Here is a 27,255-nt window from a genome sequence, read left to right as displayed (position 1 = left end):
ATGCTCGGTCTTCCCCTCCTCAGCACTTTGGAGGGAGGAAGGAACGGAGCCCGCTGCTGGCTGGAGATGACTGTCGGATCACGGCTGGAAGTGTCAGTGCAGCGGTGCTGAGTATGTGATCTGTGTGATTGCGCCAGGCAACAGGAACTGTCTGGCCAAAGTCACAGATGGCGCTCGGAGCCGTTGGCGCTCAGCAGTCGCAGAGGCTCAAGAAGCTCTCAGCTCCATTGCTGTCTTTATTGTGGTTAAAAGTGGAAGCAGACAGCAGAAGTGGAACACACCATACATCAAGGGCCAGGTACTTCAAAGCTGCCTTTAAAGTTAGTTTGTTTTCCTCTGAATTTTTATGCCACCATCTTGGCCAGGTTCACCTCAGTGGATTAACCTGACATTACATAAAGGATCATAAAGGAATTGAATCATATCGAATGCTGGATGGTAGTTTTTATGTTGTTTTTGTTAACAGGCGAGCAGATTTTATATTTTTTTTAATTTATCAGTGATTATATGTAATGTGACGAAGGATGGACAAAAGAATTATCATAGTTCTGCTTTTACAGACAAGGGAATCGCTAATATGCCAACTTATTTTCGAGTGGGACATATTCCTGCTGACTCCATTTATTAAGCCATGACTCATTACAAGCAACAGAATAAATAATCAAGTACGTGCCTTAAATGAAGTGCAAGGCTGATTCCAACTCTACGACTTTAGACAACTGGCGGTCGATTTGCATTGTGGATTCATGTGAACACATTTTTTCATTTCTGTGGTTATTTTCAGCCGTAACTGTAACGTTTAGTAGTTAGTTTAACGTAGTTAAAACACAGCGGTTCAACCCATCTGATGTTTCTACTGTGTCTTTACATAAGCCAAATCTACCCAATAGCGACATCACATCGCCAGTCGGATAAACTGCTGGTTTGGGGGGGAAACTTTCTTTAGTCTGTGGACCAACAGGTAAACTAGAACGTTGGTTAGGACTGTTGTTATTATCAAGATAAACACCGGCAAACATTTTGAATTGACATCACGAAAAAAAATGTAAATTGAATTCTATGGAAGCTATATGACGCAGGGGTTTACTACCCGGAAACAAACGCTGTCATTGGTTCTTTAAGTACATGGCTTTCTCGTGCACTGCTAGCGAATAGTTGCAGTTTGGTACAGAATGGCTTAGTGGAGATAAGTGCTTCTAGTCTCTGTGGAAATGCAAATACATAAATAGGCAGACACAAACAGAGCTTGGTTAGGTTCGGGGAAACGTCAGGGTTTGGTTCGAATCACTACTTCATTAAGGCTCGGGGACCTTTGTTGTCATGGTTACAATGATAAAAACTTTGATGGAAAGTGGCCTTGTGTATCGAGCTTCACCTCTTTAATAACGTCTCACTGCTCCCTCCTTTGTGAGGAGAAGACCTATAATTCCTGCGACTGCTAGAGGTGTGACGCTGTCTTTTATTTAGTCTCTATGATCCAGATGTCCTCTCTTGCTTCTGTTATTAGTATCATTATGTATAATCACCTATTTTATTGAAAATAGGCAAATATAATGAGAGTCAGTGAGAAAAGGCCTCCCCCCCCGCCCCGAGCCCTCCGCCTCTATAACCTCCTCTGGTGTATGCTCAAAAGGATGCCACGTGAATGCATGTTCCCCAAAAAGGATGAAAAGGACGACAGCGAATCAAACGCTTGTAATTTCATGAACGTTCTGGAGGCGGCGACGGCTTTTCCGTCCTCTCGCAGTAGTCATGATCTCCGTGTCTCAAGGGGATTTTCCTTGTCTCTTTATCATGCACACTGCCACTGCTAGGGACAGGGAGTCAAGAAGGTTCAATAGGGATGGTGGCACCTCGCGGAAAGCAATTATACACGGACTCCGGAGCCTTCATTTCTGTGCCGGAGCTTTGAATGGTTTTGATATTCCGTGATGAATTACCACAACCAAATGAGGAGGAGAGAGACGTGGGGGGAGAGCAAGAAAGCGAGAGAGCAAGAGACTGAAGAGAAAAATCCAGGAGGAGTTCTTTGCCTTAACTCCCTCGGGGCGCTCAGTGTGTTGGTGGAGTACTGTACGTTTCTCTGGCAAGCGTATCTCCTCTCTTCCGCCCACGCGAGTCTCTCAAACCGAGTCCCAGCGGAGGAGTTCCTTCATCCAGCCCGAGTGTGCGTGCTCTCGTGTTGCACACCTCCTCTTAATTAAACAATGACAGGCATTGAAAACGTTGTTTGACAGAAAGTGTGGAAATTAACTTTGTGGGGAGGAAAGAAAAAAATCAAAAAGTCAACGCCAATCTCACAGGATGTCTGTTCATTAAAGGGGTATTTCACCGTAAGATCTATTCATAGAACTGAGCTGTCCATGCAGCAGAGACACAGTATCTTTACATGACCAGAGAAGACACAGAAAATAGTCCCTTTTCCTCAAACAGCAGGAAACCTACAACAACCAGAATGCACCGGGCCACTAACCGCTCGTGGGGTTGCGTGCCGGTGGGTGACATCAGAGACGTTACAGATAAACAAACCACTTAAAGCACTTTGAATGGAAAAGTCCAGAATGCGAGAGATGGCGTTTGTACAACACATACCCCGCCCCCTTCCCCCAGGAAGCCAATCGTGTGCTTAAACACAGCTAAATCGGGAAACACATCAGCCAATCGCGTCACTGTTGCGATTCATAACATTCAACCGATGTGGTGCGGCTGCAGACGGGCTTTTAATAAGCATGGACAAGGAGGACATCACACTAATGTACAGAATCATCAAGAAAGCTTTCATTGTTTTAGTTGGATGACCTGATGATGTCACTCTGTATTGAGCTGTAAAGGAAGTGAAGCGAAGCCGTGTACATGCACAGTACAAGTATAACCTGTGGGGAAACAAGGCCACCTTAACCTAATTTTGGGGCAAAGTCACCAAACTTGACTGGTGAGTCTATACGTGCAGGTTTTGTGACTCAGTGACCACTGAAAGTTCATTCAGATAGTACCATGGTCTTGTTAGCCAGAAATAACTGCCCTGGGACGTTACCAAGATGGCTGCAGCGTGTCGAGACGCGCTTGGTTTTGAAACGTCTGTTCTGAAAAAAAATTACAGCCTGGCCACAGCTAAATAGTAAAGTGAAACATGTTTTTGAAGACACTGATCTGAATTTTGTTGACTATCCAGCTTACGGGGAGAAAGGCGTTAAAAACAATTTGGATGTACAGTCTATGGATCGAAACCACAGCTAAAATTTGCCGGGTGAAGCAAATGAGTTAGAAGCTCTGTCCAATCCAAGTGCTTTAGGGACAGAATCCAGTAAGAATCTTCTTTAGAGAAGACAAATGATCTGAATTATCAGTTTCTGTCTCGCTGCGCATTTCTTCGGTCCAGCACTCAGTACATTTACATTCGCAGATACTGTATATGCTGATCGGTAGCTGTAATCTGCTTTAGGCGATGATCTGTTTACAGTGTTTGAAAACTGCACAGTTCAAAGTAATGTGATTTTCCAAATGAATAAAATGAACCATGTATTAGTGAGATGATGTAATCGTCGGTCTAGCGCTCGCCACTACGCAGCACGGAGCCATGTGGTTAGCTTGTAAATTAATCACCCAGACTGCTTTGCCTGGTGATGAGCCAAGGCATTCATTGTAGAAAAATTGGAAAGAATGAGCAAAAATCTAACTAACTGATGACTGATTGACACGATTGAATTGACTTGGATTCTTAGGTACTACCATTGGTACTCTCTGAATGCATTACTTTAATTGGACTATAATATCTAACAAGGCCAGCTTTTTTTGCAATCTTTTTCTGGTATGTGCTTATTAAGAGTCGCTCCCCAGAGGTGGTGAGAATCATTGTGTGAGATCTAGAGCTGTGATGGGCTGACTACAGGAAAAACAACACGACTACTCCTTCAGAAAGAGGCTCGAGCGTGGACAGTTATCTCTCGATATGTGCACAGGTGGTTCAAAGGTAGCACTGAAGGTTTTCGGCTGCATGTGAAAATGAACTGTGTGCTGTATATTTAAGTGCACCGGCTTGCATGGTTGGAGTCTCCATTGGTTGCCTGGCAACCTAAGAGAGGCAATAAGACCTCTGGGAAGCCACTGTGCCCGGTCACCCAGAAAAGTTACCTTCACAGAGGTACAACCACGATTAGACAGTTTTATATTTCGGTTGTGAGTCGATGAATCAAATGAGACGAGGTGTGTTTTTTAACTTTGGACCTAAATGCCAATGTTAACTAAATGTAGCTCAGATATCAGCTCTGACTGGCCAGGAACCACCAATTTAAGACTTTTAGTCCTCAGGCCCGGATGGTCAGGAACAGCAGGAGAGTTCCCTGTGGCCTGGCTGGCTGATTGGCCCAGTGTGTCAGGCCAGAATGCAAAATGAACAGGCAGAATCAAAGGGGGGAAAGAAAAAAAAAAAACAAAAAAAAAAAACAACAGCGTTCGGTTCAGTGTGTGCATGTGGCTGAGCAGCGAGGAGAAAAATTGGACAGTGCAGGAAAATGAAAAAAAGGAGTAGAGGGAAAAGTAGAGGGCATTAAAAAGAGCAGACCTCTGCACGTCAACTTGTCATAACTACCTGTCCTGATGTTAAAAAAAAACAAAATATTGCAAATAGAGACTTCTATATACTTTTGTGGCTGGTGGAAGTACAATAATTATCATTAGTTCATTAATTACACCAATTATGGCAGTGTAACTGACTAGGGAAGCTAAAGACACTCGTGCACCACACTGAAATACGCGCAATTTGTGTCATATTATGTTCATGACTCAACCTTCACATCTCTGGTGGAGCTACAAGAAGGTTGCCAAGCCAGTGACTGCAGTTCAGGACTGTGTTTCAACATCTGTGAGTGTCAGACCACTCGATTTTTTTTAAAAGACATCAAAACAATTTCCAGTTGTTTGTGGTGACCAAAGCGGGTATTTTAAATCAAACCGTGATATTTTCCTGAACCCAACCAAGTATGTTTTGTGCCTTAACCTAACCAGACCATCAGCACAGTGTTGTTTTAACAGAAAATAGAAAGTGGAACCTTCCGACACATCTGTGGGTTTGCAGAAACGTGCATTGCCAACATTTGTTCTGGCAGTTAAATACATTAAAAAGTATTTTAACGGAACAGACACAGCTCACAGTTGTTTCTCACTTTCTTTTACATTGCGAGCATTTCTCGACATTTCTTTAATTTCTCAAGCATCCTAACGAAAATCAGGCGTGTGTAGGCAGTTGGCATCTATGAGTGAGTACAACTAGGCAGTACAACTAGCAGATGTAGGTAGATGGGTTGATATTATATGTGGCTTGATGAATTAAAGTGAACTGTCGGGCCTTGGCGGAGGAATGCGCTCTGCTGAGTGCCATTCTAGTTTCCATTCGGTGTCAACTTTCCCCCTTGAATTGCCCTGCATGTAGAAATCTCCAGCTGTAAAAAAAAAAAAGAAAATCTCGCCCGGCGTGTAGAAAAGTCTTTGTGATGCAGGCTGAATTCAGACCTCGTTACAGCTCACAGAGTTCGGCTGTAACGAGGTGGAGTGCTTCACAGATTCTGGCCGACATCTTTGCAAATGTGATTTATGCTTACGGCGCGGCGAGGAGCTCAAATCTTTAATTACCGTGCAAATTACTGGCCACTGTAATTCATCAGTACACAACCACCAGAACCTCATTTCCACACTAATTTAATGAATAATTACCTTCTTGGAAAACTCGCCTCTTCTAGTATAATGGCAAAGGCCTCGGAGGACACGGCCACTAATGCGGGACCCAGTTCAACCCGAGCTACCGACTGCTACCTGTTTTTTTAATGAAACTGATGACGCCGTTGTGAGGATGAAGGGGCTTTAATTGCATTGATGTCCACATCTTCATGCTGCGGGGAATTCAGCAATTGTAAAACAGGTTGTCTGGGATCCCTGGTGCTTTTATTTTCCAATAGTGGATGAAGGAGGCTCATTGACCGTCTGCCTTAATTTGTTCCCGAGCTTTGAGAGAGGCCAGCGACCACAAACTCCCATCGGTTTTTGGAAAATAAAGCTTAGCACACGTATTACTGTAGCTCATCACAAATTAAAACAGTTTTCTTCAACTAAAATTATGAGTATTAGATCATTTTATAGGATCTTTTTTTTTCCCCCAATCATTTTATGCCTTAATCTCTATGTAAATATTTCACTCTGTTGTGAAAAACATCCTTCCTACAGTCAGTAAATTAACTGAGATGTAATCTTGCTGTGCAGACATGTTCTGTTAGCGTACGATTACTGATTACAACCTCAAAATCTATTCCTTTACCCACAGAGACCCCCAAAACATAAATCCAATCCCTCCGCCATCGATTCAGCCTTCATGTTAACTGTACTTTGTTCGACAGAATGAGAGGAATCCCAAGAAAGGCTGGTAGAAACGCGCTGACCTTCACTCGCTCCAAAAACACAAGATCCCGGAACCGCGGACTCGTAGCCAATCAATTACCCGGTGGCTTAATTGATTTGCAGAGGTAATCACTGGGCACACATCCACCGGGGCGAAGTATTTGATGTTTTAATAAATGGTTTAGCAGCAGAACTGGATGACCGGATCGATTCCGCCTCTGCAACCTTGATTATAGCACGAGTCGGGAGAGAAACAGCAGTGTAGCAGCGGGACGAGCCATGCGGTTGCGATTGGCTGGACCTACCTTTATTATTTACACAGGAGTGTTGCACAGCGGCGCGGTAAAGATCAAAGCCGACCACATTCCTCAATTTCCCCTTACAGGAAGGAAACTGAGACCAGACGCTTACGGTAGATCTTGTAACACTGCAGAAAATGCAGTAAAATGTAAAAATAAATATGAATCTTGAATCAATCTCAAAAAGAGTCACCCACAACTTGATGGATACAACACTTTCTGACGCTTGAGAAGCTGAGTCACAGTCACTGATGAGTTTGTTTTTTTGAACTTTACAAGTATAGATTGCATTTTCACTTCTCTCAAACCTCCAAGATCCTTTGTGGTTTTAACCCCTGAGACTGAGATAAAACATTGCGTCATGAATTTACATCACTCTATTTCTTAATCATATAGCAACTTGATTTCAGTTAGGACTGGAGGAGGGTTACTAGATTGCGGTGCATTGATTAAACTAATAACTCAGCCTGCCAAACTTTAGACTAATGCATTTACAAAACAGATGATGATGCAACATACAAACTACAGTCATTTCAATCCTAAAATTCAGACAACAAAGATGTCAGGTATGAGGGAAGAAAATGAGCTCTGGGTGCGACAAATTGCTTTGGGCTGGTTTTCCATATTTTCAAGTCAGGGCTGCAAATGTTTAACTTTTCGAGTGTTCAGCTCAGCCACTGGGTTGTATTTTTTCCCATGCTGGTGGTTCCTGCTGTTTCTGATATCTCATAACATGGAACTTCAAACAGATTATTTTAAAAAGAAATTGTGATCATGGCTGTTCGTGGCCCATGTGCAACCAAAAGTGAATGTTGACTAATTATTTGAATCCAACTCGTAATCTTTTCCTAAACCCTACAGAATAGTTGCATTGTTGTCTAAACCTAACAGAGTAGTTGTGTTGTCTAAACCTAACAGGAGTTTTGTTGTTGTCTGAACCTAACAGAGTAGTTTTGTGGTTGTCTAAACCTAACAGAGTAGTTGTGTTGCCTAAACCTAAATGTGTTCTTGTATATACCTAAAAACAACCAATTCACTTAGTCTAAAAGCAAAAATAAAAAATGTCTGACCACAGCGAGGACACAAAATCCAGCCTGCATGGAAGTCATACATAAGAGCCATTCATCCAGCACACCTGACTTTCTACAGGTTCGAAAGTAGTGCATCTTCACACTGGCGTTCAACACTGGGTCATAAGGGGTTGAAGCAGCAAACACAAATGTGCCTGCATCGTTCTGCCGTCTGATTCTCTCATAGGTAGTTCTGACGCATTACATTACTCAGTTTAAAATGTAATGGTTTATATCCTAGCATGCTCTTGTCTTGTGTCACCTGATAGTCAATGGCACAGCTTTAAACGAGAGCTGTGATTCTACTGACAAGCGATGCCGTTTAGGGAAAAAGACAAAGCCCAGACATCATACCAGACTGACAGTGGGCAGTTACAGGTTCAATTGGATTCATAAAAATGTATTTAGATAGGAATCCACATATCGTTGTTGCCATCAGGAGGAAGAGCGAGCTGTGACGGCTCCAAGTCAGCTGTGTCTCACAGCCAAGTCACAGCAATAATTAATGACTCCATTTTAGCTTAATCCGACGGCGACCATCTTCAAAGACTAATATATCGCGTTATCTGATCTCACCATAAGACACAGAACTTAAGCGGAGGGGAAGATTAATCAAAACAAGATGAATGCAGGTGCATGCTCTGAGTTCACTTTATTACCGTGTTGATAATTTATGCAAAATTTCACAGCGGTGTTGTCCTGAATGCTGCTCGGTGAAACAAACATCTGATGACTTCGAGTTTCTCAAAAGATGTAACGCTTTAATACAATAAACAGCGCGTTCCCACGGGACACTTCTGCCGAGCTCCTTAAACACATTAGATTAAGTGTGATCAAAGTGCAAAATGAGCAACACAAAGACCTTACCTGTCAAATTAAGTGCGAGTGTTATATTTTGTTGTTGATTTATTTAAAAAGTGCCAGAGAACATAAATCTAATCTGACATTTTTCGAAAACAACGTAAGTGCGCCGGAGTAAGCTGAACAACTGAATGTCGTTAATGTAAAAAATAAATAAATAAAATAATAATAATAATAATAATAATAATAATAATAATTAAAATAATAATAAATAATAATATTAATAATAATAATAATAATAATAATAATAATAATAATAATAATAATAATAATAATAAACAAATGATTTATGAGCGTAATGATACTGAAAGAATGGAACTATAACTGATTGAAAAACTAGCATGAAGACAGACTTTCAACACACACACCCTAATGGAAAGAGACTTTTAGTAGCTTGATTGAGTTATGCATGTTTTACTTTTTGGGGGATTTCTAAATGTAGCAATGCAGAGCAGTAACGCAATTAAAATCAACAGGCAGCTCTTGAACCGAGGAAGTCAAATGTCCGTTCTTCTCTTGTTGGGCAGTGTTACTATTGTTCGGACAGAATCACATCCCGCTGTTAAAAACAACCCTTTTTAACAAACCCTACCCTGACCTCAAAATAACCTGGTCAGACAAGTGACTAATGCAACTTTTGAGCAGCCGTTCCCATCGCACTGCGGGTCTCATTAAACAACGTCTAATGGAAAAGCCTAACAAGATAGTTTTATCCCATTAATTTGGCAATGAAACTTGGTTCCTATTAGTTTTACTTGAAAGCCCTCTTGGATTTTCTTTTTTTCTTTTCTTTCAGATGTACTGAATAAAACCGATGATAATTTAAAGCAGGCACATACTCTGAAGTTCAACTTTGCGGCTCATCAGAGGCTCCTTGGCCTCTTTGTACACGGCTCCCCACCTTCTTGGTTCACCACAGTGCGGAGAAAACGGCGACTCTGGAGACATTTCTGAGGTTTTAACATTGCTTTGTGTTAATCAGTTAAATGGACACCCACCAGCCAGTTTTAATTGCCTTTTGGGGAGGCCACACTGTTCTATGTGAAGCACGGCCTGGTCAGACCACAAGCTCTTTTTTTTTCCTCCCCAAAACGCATGCGCTAATTTCGTCTCGACTCGGCTCATCAGCCCAGAACATTTGGGATTTTTGCGTCTTCATTACAACAACACATCATGCAGAAGGTGTGTCTGAAACCTGTGGAGTGCTAGTTTTGGGTAGATTAATTATGGCTTTTGTTAAGATTTTGCCAAGCATCTATGGCTTTTTGCTCCAAAAATGGAAACAAAATGGATATAGAAAGGAGAGAAGGAGCTAAGACTCATACCTGAATCAATCTCATGTCACCACAATCTGCTTGGAGACTAACAACCTCGGCCTGTCAGTTGCCGAGGCAAACACTTTTAATGGGCAAAACTTGCCCCCAAAGGAGCATGTTGAAGCCAATGCAGCCGTGTTGCGGCTCCGGTGATGTACCGGAATCATTCCAAAACTTTTGGTAAGTCCAAATCATTACATACCAAAACAGTAAGGCCACAACTGCAAGTCCTCTTAACAAATAGTTTTGTTGCCTTAAACTAACCAATAAGGTTTTCTTTCTTGCTCAACCAGACCAAACTGCAACTGTTTCACAAGGTTAATACATGATTAAGAAAGGTCCAGTCCCATTGACCAGTCATTTATAATATACGTGACGTGGAAACTATGACATATGACAGTCTAGTAGTATAGTATAATTGTCAACTGTCAGCTTATTGTCGTTTAGGATGAAGACGTGTTGTATTTGTGGTCACTCAAGGTAGCGCTAGCAGCTGTTTGCACCAAGCATCAGTTCACCGTAACAAGGAAGTTTTCCAGGTTACATAACAAATCTTAAATCAAACTCGAACTTATGGTTATAAAACACATTTGATTTTGGTTTTTTTTTGTTTTTTTTTTAACCAGGAAGATAAATCTGCGTTCCAGATCACCAGAAATGTTTAAAGATGGTTAATTTAAGATACAGTTAAATCCATCCATCTTATTACATTCTCACGCATTTCCAGTAGAACCATACAGATGAAGAAAAAACACAAAAAACAGCTGATACTGAAAATGAAATGATACTTTGCCATCAGAAACGCTGAACCTGAAATTTCACACTTGTACTTGCAAAAGGTCACAGACGGAGATGTAAGAAATGATTTATAGGAATAATCAAATTGGCCGAGAGCAAACGAGTAATGAGGCGAGTCAGTGCTAAATCAAGACGGGCATAAGAACAAATAAACAAAAAGCAGCTGAACTGTGAGGCGGCTAATGAGAGCTGACAGAAGGTAAAAAAGTCATTTCTAAAAGGAGAAAGTGATGTATTGTTGCGGGGCTGCGCCGGCTGCTGCACCCGTGGTTGCAGTGGGCCCTCAGAGAGCTGCAGTCCACCCTCACCTGATTATTTTTCACCTTGTTTACGGCTGCACTCCTTCATGCCACTGCCTCCATCTCCCTCTCTGCATGGACCTGTCTCATTACGTCCATCTCAACGAGTCACTCAGCCGAGAGAGGGAGGGAGGGAGGGTGGAGGAGAGGGGGAGGGATGGGCAGGGGACAGGTAAAACAAGGACAGGTGAGGAAAGACGATTAGAAAGAAATGAATATAGTAGAGGAGCGTTGTCTAAATCCGTCCTGACATGAGACGAGAAAGTGTTTAGTGCTGAAATAACTCGGAGCGTGTGAATTCATCTGAGTCGGGAGAGAGGGAAGGACAGGGCAGCACCTTACATAAACTGCGGCTCTGTTTTAGATCAGGAACCGCATCTTGGACAGGAGGAGAGAGTCGATACAGCGCACGTCCACGAGAATAGTGTCCAGCAGATCTCATCGGTCTTAATGCAGGAACACACTGGCCAAAACGTTGGACGTCTGAAACGTTTGGGGAGACTCGGACGAGTTCGGGAACAAATCTGTTCGGTGTGTTCAGCTGTGTTGGAAGCTTTTGGAAACACGCGGTCAGATTCAACTTACAAAGTCTGAGAGTGTCGGCGTTCTGAGGATTGGACGTCATTGGATACTCTGGTTGTGTGCTAGCGAAGCAGCGCAGTGTGTGGGAGGGGCAGAAATGACGATGGTTCTGCACTCCGTTCCGTCATTTCCTGTTTTGGATTACTGGCACGAGGCTAGCGCCACCTGATGTTAAGGAGACTTATTGCATCTCACGCAAGCGCAGAGCGTACATGCTACTGTGTAGTTGGCAGTAGTCGAGGTGATATGTTTCAATGCAACTTTCCTGCCGAACGGGTCAGACAAGAGGCAACGGAGTGGTCGGATAAAGGCAGTTGGCCGTTGGTTTGAGTCTGGGCGGTGTGTCTGCCCCTTTATACGCTGTCAGACAATGTCTGAATTGTCATGTTTTCGAGGTAGCCTGCCCAAACTTTTAAGTGGGATTAGATCAGATCACACTGGCTAGAAAACGACAACTTATTTTCCCCACCAATACTCAAAAGTGCAGTATACCGAGTCGGCACTGGCATGTACTGCCTTCAGGAAATAGTCCAACAGGATCTTCCCCTTCTCAAGGTTAAAGGGTTTATCATTCTACAACAAAAGTCCCTTTAGCTACACTCAAAACTAAAAGCTATGATTTATGCTGGCATATGGAGTTCAAGAGTGTTACAGTATGAGGGAAGAAGCTCCTCTGAAGGGCTAACCTGGATGCTTTGAAGCTTTGACTGTTGCTTCAGTAATCAATGTCCAAATCAGTCTTTGAATGCTTTGGGGTTTGTTTTTTTTCTTAGAGGAAGAAGAGTAAGCGGCATCAAACAAATAGGCAAAAATACTGATAAAGTGTATAAATTGGAGCTCCTGTAAAGCATTCACAGGACACTGGAGGGTCAGTCTATACCGATTCAGTCTCGTCCGCAATTTTTTGAAAGCTTTGTGGTGCAGTCAAACTTTTTGTAACCTGATGTGCAGATGGTTTGTTACATGGGTTATGTATTTAAGTATCTTTTTGGCTCAGGAACCTTACCACCAATAGCACTAATACTCAGTAGATTGGTCCTATTACCAATGATGTCTTTGCTGGTTTTAATCACCTGCTGTAGAGCCTTCCTGTCCTGGTGCCGTTAACATCCAATGCCGATTTGTGACGGTCCTAGTCAGGGTGATGTTAGGGGAAGAAGCTGAGAACATTCTCACCTGGTTCTGCATACTCAGTTTTTACACACTACCAAACTTACTATGATTTCTTGGTCAGGACCACTTGGCAACCAGGAGAAACTGAAAGGTAGTTACTTACCTTCCTTACCTTCATCGAATTCATCTGGCTCATAAATATTAACTAGTGAGCAACAGAGGTAAGGTGTATTTTTTACCTTTTTGACAGAGGCAGATTACTTTTCTTGCTGATCTTCATGCTAATATTTTGCTTGGCAAATCTGAAGCTTCATATTGAACAGAGAGAAATGAGAGTCATTCCACTCTTCCCGCCTAATTCTATTTACCAAAATGACAAATAAAGACTTAAATCTCAACTTTAATTCTCCTCTTGCTGCTGCTCTCATATATTTTTTTTATTTATTGAAATTATTCAGTTGCAAAAGAAATATGAAGTCGATTAAAGGATACGTTAGGAAAAAAATAACATTAATTCTCAAAAGGTAGTTGACAGTAACCTAATCCTGATATACAGGTTAATAACATAGCTGGATAACACACCTTGATTTTTGAGCAGCCAGATGGAAGGAAGGACCTAAAACAAAATGTATCATTATTTATATTATTATCATCAACAATATGTCCAGGTTTACGAGGCAGTGTTACATATTTTCATTGTGGTCTCAGACTTATGGACCCTACTGTGCATGCAATGGTCCAATAAGCAGCCAGTCAGAGTTTGGGTCCAGAGACCATAAAGGTGTAAAATGTAAATGTCTCAGGTGTGAAAGTGTTTGCTGGTGGAAAAACCCTGTGAGGCATGGTTGACTGTACCCAGATGTTTCATTTTCCACACGCTGTAACATTCAAAACATTTTCTCAAGTGTGGGACGTTGGAAAAGTGGCACGAAATATCAGCAGCAGTACTGACCTTTTTCCTGCTATCTTTCATATAACGATGAAGTGTTTTAAGTTTATAAAAGTCAGACTTTTTCATGTTAATCATGTCGTTGTCCGCCAACTGGCATCTGTCCCCCATGCGGCATGTTGGGCATGCTTCAAGTTAACGTAGTATTGGCCGAATCCACACATCTCCTGCTGTCACCGAGCCCGCGGATCATCGATCTGTCCCTCCAGTCCTTCAGATTCCTCCATTCATCGCCGCCGCAGCTGCGATTAGCTTGTCACTCTGCACATTTCTGGAGCAGAACTAATCAGGCTGGAGAAGAGACTCGTCCCACTGCTATCCATGCGTGACTTGTCTTAGCAATGTATGCACGGGGCGAACAGAAGCGCGGCAGAATTGGATTTTATTTCCAGAAGCTCTCCGGTGGGCTGACGGGAAGCCGATCTGTTGCGCCGTTAGAGACCTGTGGAGTTCATCTGTCTTCTGTGTAATTGATCAGCAAGAGTGATTGAGTGTATCAAGAGGTAATTATGTAGCAATTAACAGGTTTGGACTGATATTAGTCTATTAGATGCTGACTGTCATATAGTGCCAGTCGCGTTCGTCTAATACGAATGGGGAACTCAGTCTGGACTTGTTCCTCTGATTTTCTGTCAATGAAACTGAAATAAAAATCATTTTATGATCCTTTGTTTGTTCCCGCCTCTATGTTCATTTGCTCAAACTTGCAGTCACCAAAAAGAGGAGATTTAGTTCATTTACGTTGCCACTGTTGAACATCCCCTACATTAGTGCTCCCCAGGCCTTGTGCATTTTGGTACCAGCTGACAATGTCTCTACTGTACTGGTTATTATAGTGTCACAATATCTACATGCACCAAAAATACTTCAAAATATCACCTCAATCCCAACAGCCACACAAGGGTAACTGGCTGGGGGCCATGTTAGTTGTTCTGTGTAATGATTTGAGAGTGCCGAGGTCACCTGTTGCCTGTCATTAGCCTTTGCAACCACTGGACCATTGACAGCAGGTGTTAAAGTACTGTGAATAAAAAGACCTCACTGTGTGCACACGTTGTCGGCAAAGTGGGCACAGCAGGTAAATCTTTAAAAGAGCCCGGTACTCTCCCACTATGCCTGGGATTTGCCATCAACACTATGCTGTGACTGGCTAGTGCTTGTTGTTCTGACAGACAGATTTCTGGCAGACAGTTGTTAGGAGGTCAGAGATTGAGTATAAAGAGCAACATTCCACATCGGGAGGAAGTTTGTATGGATGATTAAGGTCGAGGTGTCCGATAAAAAAACCTGAGACATTGCCAGAAGAACACAGGCATGCACTCACCACTTGCGCCGCATGTAGTGTTTTTCTAGTGCTTTTTAAACGCGCATTAATGTTAGAATATTACTCAGCTTTGAGGAAAAACATTGAGAAAATAGTGCAGAATCTCCCATCAGTCTTGGGTTAATCTCAATGCTCACCTTGTAGTCTAGCTAACCCACCAGCTAGCTACTAACTTCTATGTTTTTGGATTGGTTGTCAACATCTCGAAACAAGATACATACAAACTGTGCATAGCTGCTTTTAAATGAGCCGAGTCCATTGCATTTGTGTTAATACTGGGCTTTATTTCAATATAACCACCACTGATGGGGCTTTAGGCTACAGCTATTTTGACAGGACATTGTACTTCCTTTAGAGCAATTGGCGGCCATCACTATTAGAAATCCGTTGGAGGCTGCTGTGAGTGTTAATTACCACTATCCAGCTCATAAACATAGTGATTGTTGCAAAAGTAACATCTGGTTGGAATCCATTCAAACATTAGCATAATAAAACTAGCTACCTTACTTCTTTGAGTGGAGGCCTGACTAGCAAACCAGACCAAATAGTTAATAGGCCTGAAGAACATTATATCCTCCTTAGAGAAATGAAAACATTTACATTATACAGAAACATCAAGATCATAATTTCTTTACACGGAAAGTGGGGGGGGGGGGGGGGGTGATTTGAATCATCTGCCCCCTAAAGTGGTTCCCTGTATGTGCACTAGCTAACATTTGCTAATGTTGCCAACACTAGCCGGCAAACATTAGCCAACACTGCTAATGATGGCTAGGAAAGCATTTTAAATAAAATGCAAGCTACTGTTGCAAACACTAGCTAGGTAACGTAACATTGCTAACACCAGCTAGTAATGAGTAATTTGTATGAGGGCAGGCAGTACAGTAACCTGGACGCATACTGTAGAGCCATTTTTTTATGTTTGTTTGACAAACTGGCAACAACCAAGTCTCCCGATTGCTGACGATACACAGCCACCACATGATTCCAACGGAGTTATACTACTGGCTCACAAAGCTCAGGTAGAAACTCAAGCCAGCTGTCAGAATTCTCACACTGACGTAAACAAAACCACCATTTTGGACCTGTCAAACATTGCAGAATTACTGATTCCCAACCATACCATTGTTCTCTGTAGATGTAAAATGTTATTTCTTTGTTCACTGGCATCACATCACCTCCGCAACTAAATCGGATCATTTTTTAATCAACGTGACAAAATTTGAAGTGCCCTGTATAAACGCCCGATCTAAACCCAGTGTAGATTATGATATGAGAAACATTCTATGTAGGGTTATTCAGGTGAGAATAATGCAGCACCACCAATTGTGTTTTTCTCCCCATGATTCAATGAATCACACTGACACCGGGCCACATGGGAGCAAACGGGGGGGGTGCAGCAAGGCTCTGCACGGACAAATTAAAAATTCTGCTCTGGGATAAAAGTTTCTTACGTACATGCTTTGGGCCCCGAAAGCACTTCATTCCGTGCAAACATTTTTCTTTTGAAATTAATTCAGTGCCGGCATATGTGGCCACATAAAATATTAACAGTATTTTAATATTTTAGAGCAAATAATGAGAGCTCTTGACCTCTGTATTTAAATTTAATCATTACATGCAGAATTTATTAGCTGCATTTTCCCTTGTCTGTCTAGGAAATTTTCTCCGTAATTTTCCCAGGAAGCACGGTAAGTGATGAAGAGCCTGTCTCCCTGTAATAGATGAACACAACTGAAAGAGTCATTAGGCAGAGAGTGTCATAAAGTACCCATTTTGTGAGAAAAAAATACATTTAAAAAAATCCATCCACTGGATGAGGAGGGCGCCTGTGAATCTGATCATTTAATGAAGAATCATCTGCAAATATTTTGTCTCTGGACTCCCTCAGATACAAACATGGAAACGGTGTGACAGTGATAACAGGAAAGGGGCCAAGCATGAAGCGTGTGACAGCTCCATCACCGAGCGCCGTCGCACGCTTCGAGCTGAAGGTCAGCCGCGACGTAATTGCCGCGTCCCGTTCTCATTTGTCTAAACCAGGGCGTTTGCGTTCGGAAATCAGCTGCAGGTGAGAAGGCATTTGGCCGCCTGTCATCCTCAGTCACCTTCATCGGTATCGGCGACGAGCCGTGACAGGGTGCCACAGGTAGAGCCGCGGCTCTTATCGTCGGCACAGCTCGAGTAAAAAAAAACACCACACATATTCATTCTATGTTTTTACAATGTTTGTGTGCTGAGGGAAGCCGCACACATGAGGTCAGTGATATCTTTGCAACAGGAACGTGAAGCTAATAACTAAAAAGACGTGTGTGTTCTGTCTGATAGTGCTTGTTTATAAACTGAATGTGAGGTCTGGCTTGTTTTAAACAAACAGGGTGATTTTATAATGTGTTATTTTTCTTTTCCGGATTAGAAATTATGCACATTTCATATTTAAAGGTTTGGGTCACCCGGCCTAAAAAACAGCATATTTTCTCACCTTCCATCAGGTGTATTAATGCATAGATATGGGTTATTTTTGCACAGGTATTGAGAATTCCACCTCAGATTGCTGCCTCGACCCCAGAAAATTCATACCTCCACCTCCGGGATGAAGAAAAACTTCTGTAATACATACAGAAGGTGGAGTTCTAACACTGGGTGCCCGACACCTCTGTGCAAGGACCAAAATAAAGAACAAAAAGCAAATTCTAAACTTTGTTGAACACGGCAACACATTTACACACTGTTCACTTTTTTATCAGTATCATATTAACTCTCTCATCTTAGCTCTCGGCAAGAAAGCCATACAAAAGTTTCTCAAATGGTTGAACTGTTGCGGGCAAACAGATGAAAAATACTGTGTACTGTTCATTGCAATGTTGTTATAAAATGGCAAACTAGGTGAGGACCCGACTGCAGACAACTCTCGGGACGCAGGATTAAGAAACTGAGGGCGAGCTTTATCAAACAAAAGCTGATACACACACACGAAAACCAAGTCCGAGTGCAGGCAAACCAAAAAGCGAGTGAAAAGGACAAAAGACAAAGTATCATCAAGAGAGATTAAACAAAGAACAAACAAAGGCAAATGAAAACTCACGGAACAGAAATCGGAAACATACCAACATGGAGGATACATGGCGGAGGAGACACTGCTGGGGAAGACAGAACTGGCAAAGACATGAGGAACAACAAAGACTACACACACACACACACACACACACACACACACACACACACACACACAAACGAGGTGATTAGGTACAGGTGAGCGAGGCGGGAAAAGGACAGGTGAGGGAAAAGAAACAGAAAAACACCGGTGGTAGGCACAGAAAAGCAAGATGCCACACATGAGGGCACAATTTCAAAATAAAACAGGAAACAAGAGAACATAACTAACTGGGCTCATAACAAATAAAGATATATAATGTATGTGACCCATGTTCACATCAATTAACAATTCTTCTCATGCTGTGTGTGTGAAAGGTGGATTGGTGTGTGCACGCCCACATAATTCAACTTTAAATAAATCAAATAAAAAGTGAGTGCTTTTGTGTTCGGCTCCAAATTGTTGAAAAGCGTTGGAAGTGGCCGGCTGTTTCCCTCCTCTAGCATCTTTAATCTTTGATGCTAAGCAGAATCCTTCTGAGTTTTCTCAGACTAAAAGCCGCCACTGTTTCCGCTGCTCCGTTCCTCTGCTCCTCCGAGACGACTGACTGAGTGATTAGCAGCAGCTGCGGACCCACTTCCTGTCAGCAAATTAGCAAAAAACAACATTCGGCTTTATTAAACTTGCAAAAAAGCGAGCGAGCGCAGACAGGCGAAAACGCGAGGAATGAGTGAGTCATCCGAAGTGTTCACATGTATTTGTCGGTGTTCGGAAGGAAAACCATAATCTTTGGATTATGAGATCAGATCGATAAATAATCAGCCGAGACAAAGTAGTTGCTTCCAGTGATCCAGGTTAATACACAGGTCTGCATGAGGGGCTCGTTTCCCCCTTTAGAAGAAGCCATTTGCTGCTGTTTACACAGTGATTCAGCTCTAACAGAACGAGACGATCCATCACGGTAAACAAGTGGAAAGTTTGTTTTATCCTTATTTCGCTCCAGTGTTTTCATATCAGAGCTGCATAATGTTCCCCTCCGCCCGGTATCAATCACCTGACGCCCACATAAAGAAGAAAGTAATTTTAAGCAAGCTTTGAGATCTGATTGCGTATCCTGCAAACCGCCCGAGGAAATGTAAACCATACAGCAGTTTATTTCCTGTAATCTGTTTATTTAAAGTATCCTGCTTCTCTTCCTCTAAAGAGTGCAGTAACTAGTGTTTTCTAAGAGTCTCACATTAATACAAAGTTTTTATAGTAAATGACGTGTAACTCAAAGGCCTGGACGACACTATATCCCCTTTTAGTAAAAGATCAAAGTGCAGTTTTCTTTATCTTTTCTTTACAGAGGAAAATCTTATTGTGTCCATTGTTTTTAAAAGACCTTTTTTTACCGAATACAATTCAACACAATCACACGTCCTGTATAAGGTGGCCAAGTTCAGTAGCAGCAATATTCCCCTCTGCCCTGTGGGACTGAACACACTTGCAGCATGCTCCTCCGCTCCATGACACTATGTACAGTTTCAAACATGCTCTTCATCAAAATGCCACATCCCTTCTTCACAATGGGAGACACGCTGTCAGCAAGTGACAGCGATGTTACCTAACCTCCAGTGGCGGGCTCGGGATGTTTGATGGGCCGGGGCAAAGAAAATAAAATGGGCACCAGTGTGCAAAAAGTCATGTTGGGAGGACACTTTGTCATATCTTGTCCACTGCAAGGGCTCCAGAGACGGCACTTTATCATGTTTTATCTTCCATTGGGACGTCGCACTGTGCCCACCCTGTGCTCTGTTCACATCAAGACCTCCACAGCCGCCACAATTTAACTTACAGCTGGATGAAATAGTTCATAAGTATCACAAATCTTTACTTTTGTTTCATCACGCAATTGTGATAAAAAGTCACTTTAATTGTGTGTGGGCTTTTTTATCGTATCATCAGCTTCCTGTTATCTATCAGCTTTGCAGTATTAGCTACAAGCTAGCAAACTATTCTTAGTAACTAAATATCATGCAGGATGTTTCAGTCACAAGTCATTTTGAAATTTCAGTGGGTGGGCTCAAGAAGCAACTTTTGTTAAACTTAAAGTCCATTCTTGCAAAATAGTTCCAAGTCTGCTAGCTAGCTTTCTCCAGGGGCTTTGAGCTATAATGTGCAAGTTCCTACAGCCTACAAAGAAGGAAATCAACTTGAGCTTTGTCTACATTTTCGAAGGTCAAAAATTAACTTTTAAGCACACACAGAGAAGGAGAAAACCGAAACTGTACACTGAGCAAAGTAAAGACTGTTGGTCGTGGTTTAGTTAGGTTTAGGCACAGACCTATATCGTATATTTTGTTGTATGCCTGCATTTTCCCAAACGTGTCCTGCAATATTAAAACACATATAAAGCTATAATTTAATCAAGGTAATGGTGCGTTTCATTTGGTCGCCTCTCAGTGGCGTCCTATCCCTTTTAGCCCTTTGATTTGCTTTCAAGAAAACACAGGAAACAAAGAGGAAGAAATCTGACGAGATAGCTAGCCACTCTAATGCTTACATTGATTATTCATTTTAATTTTCATCAGCAATGGGGGTTGGTTTAGTAAAATTAAAGACAACAACTCCCATGACCCCCAGGCACCTTCACGACATCCTCAAACTCTGCCTTATTCAGTGTTTTAAGTCGAGAGACCCATAGTGGCAGAAGTTACGTAGGCTAGCTGCGATGTCAGCAGTCTTTTAGCTTAAATAGCATTGTCAGAAAGTTGAACTTTTTTTTGTTTGGCTGAACACTGCACACATTTAATATTTGAGGAATAAATTATGTGATAGAACATGATAAGCAGTGTAAGGTTTGTGTAGCTTTGCTAGCAAGAAAGCTTCAGAAAGAAGAGTCTACCACAACAGTCCTTTGCTGGCTTTGTCTGTTACATGACCATCACTTTGGAGGGTGCAGTGGTCTCTGGAGGTGTTATGGAGGAATTCATAACGGTCAGTGGGCATCCATATCAACAGCTCCATACCCGTGACAACTTAGAGGTGTAAAGGCCTGGAAAACAGATGGAGCGTGACACAGTGAAGAAAGTAACTCCAGTAAATGTTATTGAATTGCAGAAACAAAAAGCCTGCTGCCCGTCTAGCATAACGTACGTCTGTGACTATGCAAAGAAAAAAAAAAGAAGTCGCCGCTGCCAGCTCTATGTTTTTTTTTTAATCATATCTGACCATATTTCCTTCAGTTAGCCGTCCAAAAATCTGTGGCTGAGGAAATCTGATTGGTTTGCGTTGAGGGAATGTAATATAGAGTGGGGGCAGACTTAGAATCAGATGAACAGGAGGAATAAATTGAAAACAGGACAAAAAAAATAACCAAATATAGAGTGAAAGAAATGTGTGATGAGCGAACAGATGGGAGCGTATGGGTGTCTGAGGTGAGACAAAGAACACCCCAGTGACCTTAATTCCACACGAAACGATGGATAGGGGATATTGATTCCTATGCGTCTTTCACCTGCAATCAGATACTGTACAAATTGCCTCTTGTCGATTCGTAATTATATAGGTGAATGATTTCCTGGCAACTAATAAAATGCGCTTTTTCTGCTGATGCCTGGGTCAGCCATGCGAGGTGGAGAGTAAGCACAAGGGGGGATTAAATCTAAATAACCGATGGAGGGGCTTTCTCTCCCGGAAGTGTGAATATCGTCTTAATAACAAATCTCGGCCGGTTCAATGGGATGGCGTTACGCTTGTCGCGAACAAATTTCCATCTCAGTCAACATGACCCCGGGGCCGTGGACCATCCATCCGCTGGGAATGTAAAAATAAATCTGTTGCGGTTGGAGTTCAGCCCCGACTACGGTCAGTGATTTGGATTTGGCCCGTCTGTATTAAAGAGACGGTCGGGGAGGGATGAGGACATACTCGCTCTCAACTTTAAATCTTCGCGCTGTAAATTGAAGAGCATCAAACAGCAGACGACAGCACACCGCAGACATCGTTCGCCGCCGTTCGCTCATGTAAAACTGCCCTCGACTGATGCATTCTGATGCTAAAGAATGAAAAGTGCTCCTCCTCTCCCACTGTGGCTTGGCTGAAATCCTCACACTGCCCTGCTGTGAGCCTCCGCTCCTTGAATAATCTTTTTTTTTTTTTTTTCCCCATCTGCATCAGCAGTGTACAGGAGAGGAAGAAAAAGCAGCAGAGGCGATAGTTCTGGCTGCGTCTGCTCTGGCTGCTGCCGCCTCTGTCTCAGGTCAACTGAGAGAGTTGTAATAACATGAAAGAGTACAAAATAAAGCTGCACTTTAATATTCTACACTGAGCCACAGAAGTACCTCCCGACTGTGCAGTTTCCCTCAGAGTCTTTTTGCATTCTTTCAGCTCATTGTTTTGGTGTCTTGGCCCGAGACCTACTCTTTGGTTTCGGTCTCACTGCTCTCATTAGAGTGGGGATGCCATCATCCATCGTCGACGTCTGACAGTCATCAGCTACCGAGCCGTGTCAGCGTAACATGGTGATTTTGAAGGCCTCCACCAGGGAGCACAAAAAAAGTAGCATGTCCCCTCAGTGTTGCCGTAACACAGGAGTTGGTGGTGTTTGTGAGATGTCGGACCGAAACTTAAAAGAAGTTTGTTGGTGTCCATGTCAAGTTTATTTTGTACTTACGAACCTAATGAGATCCAAGTTACCAGCGCGTTGCTGTTGATAAAGCTGTACGTTGTTACTGGTGTTCACTGTCGTTCATCAACCCAATCACTTTGCTGTTCCACACCGGATTCATGCATTCAACATTCTACTGAACAGAGAAAAAATGTATGAAAAAATCAATAGAGACTAAACTGTACTTTACACGTTATACTATACCCAAATGTTCCTAAGCTGTTATCTACCTTTCACTTTCACTTTGCACAACCGATAATAAAATTCCAATGTCCTCAAATCAGTCGCGTCATAGCCATCCTGACTTGTTACTATAACCAAAATGTATCCAATTTTCTTTTTATCCCACAACAAACTGCTATTGTTACTCAGCATAAATGAACATGTTTCACCCACTTCTGGGAGGCTGCTGAAACATGGTGTGGCACAGCCGCTGGAAACTGAGCATTGTTTAGAACGGCTACGATCAGCTCCGACATACGTATCGCGGCCGTGACGAGCCCAATGGAAACTGCAGGCTAAACGCAGTATGAGAATTTGTGTCGGACGCTCGGCAGGCAGGAATGTGAAAGTGGATGTGACTCTCCTCTCTGGTGGTAAGACAGTCTAAGGTCACCCTCAGAGAGACGGGTTGAAACATCGGTGACTACAGTTGATACAGGACACGCTACCTCAACTTCAGAAGTCAAGTCAGAGATCATTCGGTTGAACTATTTGCTTGCTGGTTCGTGCTCATTTGACTGAATTCTACCGGTTTCAAGGCATTCCCCAGTTGCAGCGCTGATGACGGTCAACTGACGACAGCAAAAAATGAAATAAAATCCAACTTGTAATCTAACAGAAGAAGGGCATCCTAGGGAAATGGGGACAGCAGTCACCGAGGAAAGACCTTGTTGACACTTTGCTGTGCTGTGACAGTGAACCTCTCTCTCATTGTTCCGGACACACTGGCCGGCTGGTTCCCTCCCATGGTAGACACGAACAGCGTGAACAAAAAGCTCAGAAGGAGCCCCTAAAAGAACCCACCCGCTACGAGACACCTGGCCATCTCCTCGCCGCCCCGCACCAGAGCTTTGACAGAAACATGTGCACACTCTGAGAGGCAGTCTGGATTTCCGGATGGGCAGCTTCATTCATCTCTGCGTGAGATGGGAGAGTCGGAGAGACAGAGAGAGGGAGAGAGGGAGAGAAAGAGATAGTGTCTACCTACTCTGCCACCAAAATAAAAGCCCAGTGGGTGTGTTTAGAAGTCAGGACACTTTAAATGCAAATGACTTCATACTTTCTGGAGCACTTTTGTAGTTTAATGAAAGAAAATAACAGAATTAAGATATCTATTTTTTATTTTTCATTTTTAAAGCTGGACTGCTGGAGGAGTTTGCGCGCCATTTCATGTACAGCTGCGTTTGCTCGGGTTTTAATTTTCCGCAGGTGAAATGAGACGATAAGGCTGCGGGAAGGAACTGTGCCTCCGCCGTCTCGCCTTCTCCCGATGGCGGCTGGGACTGACCCCCTCCTCCCCACCAGCTTCGCCCACAGCAGACACATCTTCAGATATTAAAAGATTATGCCGGTCAGAGGTTGAGAAAGACTGTGACAAGTAACTGAGACACGAACAACAATCTGAGCGGGGATATATCTCATATTAGTTTCCCGCCGCGTCCCCCTTATCTTATTCCCGTGGGAGAACATGTTTGTAAGCATCAGTCAGGGTTCAGCCAAGTCTATTTTGGCTGGTGTGTGCTTTTAAGCAACTAGCTTCAGAGCCAGGGTGTTGTCTGAACTCTGCAGTGTTTCCTACTTTAGTTTGGTTTTTAGTTTTAGCTCCGTGCGACGAGGGCTGTAGATTTTTAGGAGGGAGGCCGTTCGTCCAACCACATCGAATAGCCCAAAAATGCAATGAATTTAAGGTGGAAAGAAATTAGATTTGTTTTCACCTGAAGTTGTTTCTTATCGATATTTGATCAACAGAGCTCTACAGTTTGGTAAATTGTATGTCTGAGGCCGAACAAACATTAAAGCTGTTGTACACCGGCTCAGAGAGGCAAACGTTTCTTTTCATTAAGCAATTAAAAGGTATATTTATTTGAGTCTATTCCGTTTACTTTTTACACTGTTGATCAACAATGGAGACTCTGAGCTACGGCAACAATGATAATTTATTAGCTTTTTTATGCCTTATATCAAATAAAAAAGGAGTATTGGGTTACGCCCGTCTTGGCGAGGCACAGCATTTCTAACTGCTAAATCTCAGGAAATTACTGCCTGCTTTTATGAACGCATCCTGCACTTATATGGATCAAATGTCACAGGAAAGGAACTGGTTGCACCCCAGGATAATGTTTGTTAGGTCAGCAGTGCCATGCCAGCGTGCGTTGTGTCTTAACAAGTGTAGCAAGTGATTTAAGGTGAGAATGGCAGATTAAGGATCACCCATGAGGAGCAGTTTTCGTGTCAAAAAATTCATAAAAGGTTCATGGGGTTTGCTTTGAGACTCCCAAAACCCATCCGACAGAAGAGTGGGTATTTCCACAGTACGGTCCACTTTTAAGAATCTAATCCCAGGAAACAACATGTCTTGTTGTCGTGATAATGAAATAAATGAAGTGGGATCTTGAGGAAACAAATAAACATAATGAAAAAATGTAAAAAATAATAACAGAGGAAATGATGGATGGATGGATGGATGGATGGATGCCATATTGATTTGATTTCAGGAAATTTAGACGTCCAGTAGGTTGTACTACACATGCAAAACACAAATGCCAACATATTAGGAAAGAATTAAGAGTATGGACAGAGTAAAGGGATAAAAGGATCAAGAACACACACACAGCAATGAAGTGATTACCAGGACTAATTACTGTCACGCTACAGTATGTGCAAACTGAGGTAGTCTACCTGTAAGGGGGTTCAACAGTGTATTACATGTATTGTTTCTCTGGCGATGGTGGAGACCAAAAACAGAGCTAAAATAAGCTTTAATATTGGACATTGTTAGGTGGCCAGAAACAAAACTCCAAACGTCGCTCACTACAACTTCAAAATAAATGCCATGTTTTCAGCTTGAAACAAGACAAATAAAGAAGAGTCAGTTATTACATCTTTAGTTGGAGTACAAGTGTAACATCTGTCCCTGAACTGTCAGGAGCAGGAGCTTCGCTGCCTGTCTCTTTTTGTGATCAAATTCAGAACGCAGCAGTGGCGTACTCAGGATGTATGAGGTGCAGAGCCGGAAAAAAAAAGAAAAGGGCACCGCCGGGGCACAGAAAGTCGTGATATACAGAATTCATAGTAAAGAGAGGGCACTTCACCACATTTTGTCGACTGGATGGGCACTTTATCACATTTATATCTACATATCTAACCAGGGTGGGGGGAGTCCGTCGGGTGCAGCGACATAAATCACCATAGTTGAGTTAAATGGTTGAGAACTGTGAAACATACTCCATCATTTCTGCAAGGCGCCATTTCTATCCTTCCTCATGAGGATGGATGAACACAATGGATCTTTGTGCCCATAAGGTTACATTTGTGACCTTTGTGCTTTTTGTGACAGTCCAGTAAAAATGGACAGGAAACTCGGACTCAGGAGCTCACTGAGCTACCTGGGAAACTGCTTACAACTGGGAAACATAATAACCAAACAAGGGACAACAAACAGAACTACGGACCCTAACAACATAACTGGACTGGATCCAGTAAAGTGTAATTGGACACGTGGAATCCTGCAGAGGTACGCATCACTCTGATTCTATGCTGCAGAGTAAACGAGTGTTTGGAACGGAAAAACAGCATTTGCATTTTTAATTTGTTACAGATTAATCAATCCGCAGTGCCCAGAGACACAACTGTGGTTAAGATTCTTCACTCTGGAGTCACATGGCAGCCCCGAGGCCTGTGATTCAATTCGCAAGAGATCCCGCAGCATGAAAGTGAGTGGGTTTTAACAAGAAGAAGAGAAAAATACACCAAAATAAAACACACACACACACACACACACACACAAAACAAGAGTAAATAAATGAATAAAAAGCAACGAGCCCGAGTGAAAACAGAAATATTCAAAAGGAAAAAGTGCCAGCCACAAAGACGCAAAACTCACATACGGCTTCACAAAAGCGCAGCAAAACCTTGAATCGCTGAATTGAGTTTCCTTCCACTTCAGGACTTAATTAGCTCGTCTCTGTTAGGATTTCGTGTCTTGGCGGCGAATCATCGCTCAGCAGTGGCCAGAAGAAAGCAATGCAATATCTGAATCAGAAATCGGATCAGTCGTAAAAAAGTCCTACTCCTCAGCCTCTCAGCGACTTCATTCTGAAAATGACACAATATACAAATCTCAGGATGAATGTGGGGTTTATTTCATTAAAATACAGCCCATCTGCCCGACTGAGAGTGTCCAACGAATGTGCCGGAGTCGTGTGGTTTAGGAGCTCCTCTTGGCTTCTAATTGATCAGTGTCAAAGCGAAGGGGAAACGGGAAGGCGCAGACGCACCAGAGTGAACTTT

General features: G+C 42.6%; 1 long non-coding RNA gene across 1 annotated transcript in view; it reads right to left on the bottom strand.

Annotated features, from left to right (window-relative positions):
* The window catches only part of LOC115595105 (uncharacterized), a 105,804-nt gene extending 87,652 nt beyond the window's left edge, over nucleotides 1-18,152 (bottom strand). The window contains exon 1 of the long non-coding RNA XR_003986641.1: nucleotides 18,106-18,152. This is a non-coding gene — a long non-coding RNA (uncharacterized LOC115595105). The remainder of the gene's footprint in view (nucleotides 1-18,105) is intronic.
* Between the last annotated feature and the right edge of the window lie 9,103 nt (nucleotides 18,153-27,255).

This window comes from Sparus aurata, chromosome 14 (genome assembly GCF_900880675.1).
Source record: "Sparus aurata chromosome 14, fSpaAur1.1, whole genome shotgun sequence".
In the NCBI taxonomy this organism is placed as follows: domain Eukaryota; kingdom Metazoa; phylum Chordata; class Actinopteri; order Spariformes; family Sparidae; genus Sparus; species Sparus aurata.
This window is presented reverse-complemented; position numbering and strand designations above follow the sequence as displayed.